Raw genomic sequence first — 6,939 nt, forward strand, 5'->3', positions numbered from 1 at the left:
GCTTGGATTCAATAAGCACTTCGCTGATATAATAAACCGGCGCTGAACCGGATATTCCTTGCCTGCCTCCTTGCGTTCCACCACAATAGCCACGCTAACTGCCCGAGCATTGGCCGCTACGTATAATAATAGTGGCTCCTTATCGACCGGAGCTGCAAGGACAGGCGGATTGGCTAACTGCCGCTTCAAATCCTCAAATGCTTCATCAGCAGTCGGACTCCAAATGAAATGGTCTGTCTTCCTCAGCATTTGGTACAAAGGAATGGCCTTTTCTCCGAGGCGGCTGATAAACCGGCTTAGTGCGGCGATTCGGCCCGCCAAGCGCTGAACATCATTGATGCACTTCGGTTTAGCCAGGGAGGTGATAGCTGTAATTTTCTCCGGATTAGCCTCAATTCCTCTATTAGACACCAGGAAACCTGTTAACTTGCCTGCCGGAACACCAAAGACACACTTGGCCGGATTAAGCATCATCTTGTAAACCCGCAAGTTGTCAAAAGTTTCCTTCAAGTCATCCACCAGCGTCTCCTTCTGCCTTGATTTTACTACAATATCATCCACATAGGCGTGCACATTGCGGCCGATCTGTTTATGCAGGCAATTCTATACACACCGTTGATAGGTGGCTTGGGCACTCTTGAGTCCGAAGGGCATAGATACATAACAGAAGGCTCCAAAGGGAGTAATAAACGTTGTTTTCTCCTGGTCCTTAACCGCCATTTTGATCTGATGATATCCAAAGTATGCATCCAAAAAACTCAAACGCTCACAACCCGCCGTGGCATCAATGATCTGGTCAATGCGGGGGAGGGCAAAAGGATCCGCTGGACATGCCCTGTTAAGATCTGTGTAATCCACACACATACGCCAAGTGCCATTTTTCTTAAGAACCAACACCGGATTAGCAAGCCACTCTGGATGGAACACCTCAATGATAAAGCCAGCTGCCAAAAGCCTGGCCACTTCCTCTCCAATGGCCTTTCGCCTTTCTTCGTTAAACCGGCGGAGGAATTGCTTCACCGGTTTATACCTAGGATCCACATTAAGAGTGTGCTCAGCGAGTTCCCTCGGTACACCTGGCATGTCGGATGGTTTCCATGCGAAGATGTCCCGATTCTCACGGATGAACTCGATGAGCGTGCTTTCCTATTTGGGATCCAAATTGGCACTGACAGTGAACTGCTTGGACGAATCGCCGGGCACGAAGTCAACAAGCTTGGTCTTAGCTGCCGATTTGAACTTCAGATCTGAATCATGCTCTGTAGTTGGCTTCTTCAAAGGAGTCATATCCGCTGGATCAACATTGTCCTTATAGTACTTCAACTCCTCCGTGGCACAGACCGACTCTGCATAAGCCGCATCACCTTCCTCACATTCCAAAGCGACCCTACGGCTCCCATGAACCGTTATTGTCCCCTTGTAACCCGGCATTTTGAGCTGCAAGTAGATATAACAAGGCCGCGCCATGAACTTGGCATAATCCGGCCGGCCAAACAAGGCATGATATGGGCTCCGGATCTTCACCACCTCAAATGTTAGTTTTTCTGACCGGGAGTCGTGCTCGTCCCCAAAAGCCACGTCCAGGGCTATCTTACCAACAGGATATGCAGATTTGCCAGGCACCACACCATGGAACACCGTATTAGACGGTCTGAGATCCTTGTCTGTTAAACCCATGCGACGGAATGTCTCATAGTATAGTATGTTAATATTGCTTCCTCCATCCATGAGTACCTTGGTGAATTTATAACCCCCCACCTAAGGGTCTACCACTAATGCTAGCTGGCCCGGATTATCAACCCGGGGCGGGTGATCCTCTCTGCTCCACACGATAGGCTGTTCCGACCAGCGCAAGTAACGTGGTAAGGCCGGTTCAGCAGAATTCACCGCTCGTTTGTGGAGTTTTCGGTTGCGTTTATCCAAGCTAGTTGTGAAAACATGATATTGCCCATTGTTCAACTGTTGCTGGCTCTGATAACCCGACTGCTGCTGCTGCTGCTGCTGGCCGTTCTGATTATTCTGGTGATTGTGACCGCCCTGATTGCGACCTAAACCGGAAGCTCCATCGTGATCCGGCCCACGAAAACCAGATCCTGAACCGCCACCTGACCCGTGATCATACCAGAAGGCATTAGAGTTTTTAAACTCCTGCATGATGTAACAATCCTTCCAAAGATGGTTAGCCGGCGCCTCCTTCGTCCCGTGCTTCGGGCAAGGCTGATTCATCAAATAACTCAAGCGGCTTGCGTTAGGATTGGGAGCCCCATTACGATTTGCCGCTTTGCCTCTACGCCGCTGCCCCCTGTCCTATGCATTAGTGTTGGCCACAAAGTCCATGCTGCCATCCGCCTTGCGTTTGCCTCCGTTTCCATGACCCGCCGATTTATACTGCTGCTGTTTGGAGTTGCTATTCTTCCTTCCCTTCCCTGCTTCATCATCATCAGTCTCGGGATCCTTGGTACTGTCCGAATCGGCATACTTCACTAGAGTGGCCATGAGGGTTCCCATGTCATTACAGAACCGCTTCATGCGTCCCAATTTCAATTTTAAAGGCTCAAACCGGCAGTTGCCTTCCAGGGTTAAGATCGCAGAGTCAGCATTAATCCTGTCGGACGAGTGCAAAATTTCCGAAACGCGGCGCACCCAATGGGTCGTTGATTCTCCTTCCCCCTGGACACAAGCCGCCAGGTCTACTATGGATTTGGGCTGCTTACACGTATCCTTAAAATTCTGGATAAATCGGGGCCGCAACTGGGCCCATGAGCTGACAGAATTAGGCGGTAGGCTCTTCAACCAGGTACGCGCCGTGCCTTCAAGCATCATGGTGAAGTATTTTGCACATGCGGTCTCATCCACGTCTAACATCTCCATGGCCATCTCATAACTCTCTATCCACGCTTCAGGGGATAAATCAGCGGCGTAATTCGGCACCTTGCATGGACCCTTGAAATCTTTGGGCAGGCGCACATTGCGTAAAGCGGGGATTAAACAAGGCACTCCCAAAGCGGATGCGACTCCTGGTCCGGCGAAGGTGGTAGGGCGAACCGGTGTAAGTTGATCCGCATCATCCTGCGCTGCTAACTCGGCTTCCCTTCGTGCCCGGGCCCGGTCCACCACATCCTGAGCATCGCGAACACCGCCTGCCGGGCTATTGCCATGGGCTGCTTCATGGCCTCGCGCATTGCTTGATATGGCCGGTTCATCCATGCGCCTCCTATAGCTCCGGCTTGGACGGGGCGTAGAGTGAATCCGATCACGGCTGTACGAGTATGCTTCCTGCTGAATCAGCGCGGTCCGGAGAAGCTCCTTAACCCGTCGCGTCTCTACCGCTTGCGGAGGATCCCCTTCGACTGGGATAGCCTCTAATCGCGCGGCAGCCGCAACAAGGTTGTCCATAGGATTAGAATAATGACCTGGGGGCATCTGGACCGGCGGAAAAATCGCAATGTTCTGCGGAGGAGGTTCCATCAGGCGTGGTTGGACCGTCCCCCCTGGTCCTGGTGCCTCAATCCGGTTTGTCTCCAGGTGCCGCGGCGGATTACAGGGTCCAGCTCCTGGAGTGTGAAAGAGATTCCGGGGATCAAACCCTAACGGCAGGCGTGACCTGTGCTTCCGCTTTAAGACCTCCTATGACGCGTTCTGGTCAAGCATGAGCTTATAAGCCTGGGCGTCCAAAGCGGCCCGCTCTGCGGCCATCCTGTCTTTTTCTGCGGCCAGATCCGCTTTGGCTTGCACGATCTGCTCTCTCACCTTTGCAATTTCTGTATTATGGGCCTCCTGATCCGCCGGATTGTCCTCTGCCATGAGCGCGGCTAGTGTATCAAATAGATCAGATAGAACTTGAACCGGCGGGCGCACAAGGCCTCCTGCTCCTGCTGATCCAGAGAGCATTGCCGCGGCGGTCGAAGAGTGATTCGCCGCCTGTGTGCCAGCCATGAATATTCCAACCCGGTTGACCTGGCCTGGGGGGTCCGGAATACTGTCGCCATCGGAACAGCCCCTAACCTGGTCGTCTTGTAACTGGTATAGTGATTCGGTCTCTCCGGTCGAGGACTCGTCGCTGGAATAGACGACGGCCTCGCTATCGTGTTCTGACTCGTCCTCACGCCCTCCTCCATGGATGACTCCAACGAAGGCACGCTTCACGGCCGGTTTAGCCTGGGTAGATCTCGCACGCTGAGCCGTCTCGACGGGGTCGATGCAGATGTCCGGCTCAGGCCCCGGTTCACCGATCTTGCCGATGAAAACGTGTATGCCACCAAAGGGGACCCGGTACCCGTACTCAATCGAATCGGCCTCGGGACCCCATCGTGCGTCGTCGATGTAGATCTTGCCACGACGACTCTTGGTCATCTGGCCCACAGCATAGCCTTCGAGTCCTTTGAGCTTGCCCTCCAAGATCGTCAAACCATCGTGCGATAGCCACATGGTGGGCGCCAACTGTCGTGGATTTGTCACGGCAGATGTCCTAGTGAAAGGACTTAGTCGTGGAGCCATCGCCACGGGTTTACTTGAAGGGGTTTAAAGCGGACACAAAGACACGAGGGTTTTATACTAGTTCGGCCCCTTCGATGAAGGTAAAGCCTACGTCTAGTTGTGATGGAATTGATGTGGTCTCGATGGCTAGGGAGCAAACAAGCTTCGCCCAGGCTCGAGTTGTCATTGTCTGTCTTGAACCGCCGCCGGGTCGTCCCCTTATATACACGGGTGACGCCCGTCGGTCCATAGAGTCCCAACCAGTTCATATTCGTATCCCGGTTGGTATCTCTCTATTCCTAACTTACAATACAAGCTATACATCAGGTCGGTTTACGGCTACAGATTCTAAACCGACTATAGGCCTTGGGCCTTCACCTGCTTATACCACTAATGAAGTTAACCCGGCCCAAGTAGGCCGGTTTACGCCTAGTGCTAATATCCCCAACAGGACCGCTGAATATAGAAGGGGGAAGGTGATGGAGATGTTGGTGAAGATGACGGCGGTGTTGGTGAAGATCGCGGTGATGATGATGGCCCCCCGGCGGCATTCCGGCGCCACCGGAAGCAAGGGGGAGAGAGCCCCCCCTCTTCTTCTTCTTCCTTGACCTTCTCCCTAGATGGGAGAAGGGTTTCCCCTCTGGTCCTTGGCTCCCATGGCTTGGGAGGGGCGAGAGCCCCTCCGAGATTGGATCTATCTCTCTGTTTCTGCGTTCCCAGATTCTACCCCTTCACCGTTTCTTTAATATGCGGAGATCCGTAACTCCGATTGGGGTGAATCTTTCGCCCAGATTTTTTTCATAAAATTAGCTTTCTTGTGGCAAAAGAAGGGCATCAACCGCCATACGGGTGGCCCACGAGAGTGCCAGGTGCGCCCAGGGGGTGTGGGCGCGCCCCCTGTCTCGTGGCCACCTCGGACACCGTTTCGCGTTGATTCTTCCTCCGGAAAATCCCATATATTCCAAAATAATTCTCCATCTGTTTTTATCCAGTTTGGACTCTATTTGATATTGGTTTCCTGTGAAACATAAAACATGCAACAAACAGGAACTGGCACTGGGCACTGGATCAATATGTTAGTCCCAAAAGTAGTATAAAAAGTTGCCAAAAGTATATGAAAGTTGAATAATATTGGCGTGGAACAGTCAAAAATTATAGATACGACGGAGATGTATCACGTGGCACTATGCCACGTCCCCCCTGACGTCGCCCCGGGTAGGCGGAGTCCTGTTCCCCATGAAGAACTGTCGGTACGGCCTGCTGGAGGCGGGCCCTATCGGGCAGTGACGCCGTAGAAGACGGCGGAAGCCCAATCAGTCGGACTTGGGAAGGGCCGGCCTCAAGCAGGCGGCCGTCCCTTGCCCCGAGGCAAGCATGCCATTAAGCTGATGAGACCAGGTGTGGCTACAGTGATCTCCCACCAGGCGGCGGGACTGTAGCCACGCTGAGATGACCAAGCCCTCGTCACTGACGGCACGGCTACAGTGAGCAGCCACCAACCAGTCGGCAGGACCCACCAGACGGCAGGCCCCAGTAGTCGGTGGAGAAGCTGGAGGCCGGAGACACTGACAACCGGGCCCATCACCCGGACGGATTACCATTGTACCCCTAGGGGGTAGGCCTATATAAACCCCCCAAGTCACCCATGCAAAGGGTTCCAACTTTGATAGAACTAGTCAGTTACCTAGGGCAGGGAAGAGCTAGCCTTGCCTTGTACTACCTCTAGACACAGCTCAAGGAGCAACTTGTATCACTAGTGCCTTAGTGATCATGCGGAGACCCCGCAGAGCAGGAGTAGGGGTATTATCTCCACGGAGAGCCCCCAACCTGGGTAAAGTTCACCGGCGTACATGTCTACGCCTTATCCCGCTTCCAGGCACCGGCAACATTCTACTCGCTCCCACCATGATAAGCCATCCATTGGCATATGTCGCACCCAACCCCCGACATTTGGCGCCCACCGTGGGGCGAGGTGCACCTTCTCCCAGAGATCTGCTCTGGACGGGAACCCTGTTCCTTCTTGGCAAGCAAAGCCAGCCCAGCACGCCTGACGGCATCAGCCCCGACGCGCTGCACGGCGGGGAGATCCCCTGCGTGGCGAGCTGCCTCGCCGACCTCATTGGCGAGATCAACCTCTCCGACGAGCCGGCCTCCAATGCGGGCACTAACTGCCCAAGAGCCGCCTAGTCAGCCTCCTTGACCAGCTCCATGTCACCACCGAGCCTGCTGTGGACCTAGAGTCCGTTGGCTCCACCGATCCGATGATCGACGACTCCGACACAATGTCGTTTGACGCGTTCCCCACCAACGTGGTGGTCTACGACGAGCCGCCTCCTCGCGAGCACAGCAGCGGGAGCACCGTCACGGAGGTGCTCGTCATCAGCAGCGAAGAGCACTCGGACGAGCATGCTCAAGACCCCCTCAATGCGACTCTGCGCGACCTAACGGCGCCCATCCCCGAGG

The sequence above is a fragment of the Triticum dicoccoides genome, chromosome 4B, assembly GCF_002162155.2.
Source record: "Triticum dicoccoides isolate Atlit2015 ecotype Zavitan chromosome 4B, WEW_v2.0, whole genome shotgun sequence".
Lineage (NCBI taxonomy): Eukaryota > Viridiplantae > Streptophyta > Magnoliopsida > Poales > Poaceae > Triticum > Triticum dicoccoides.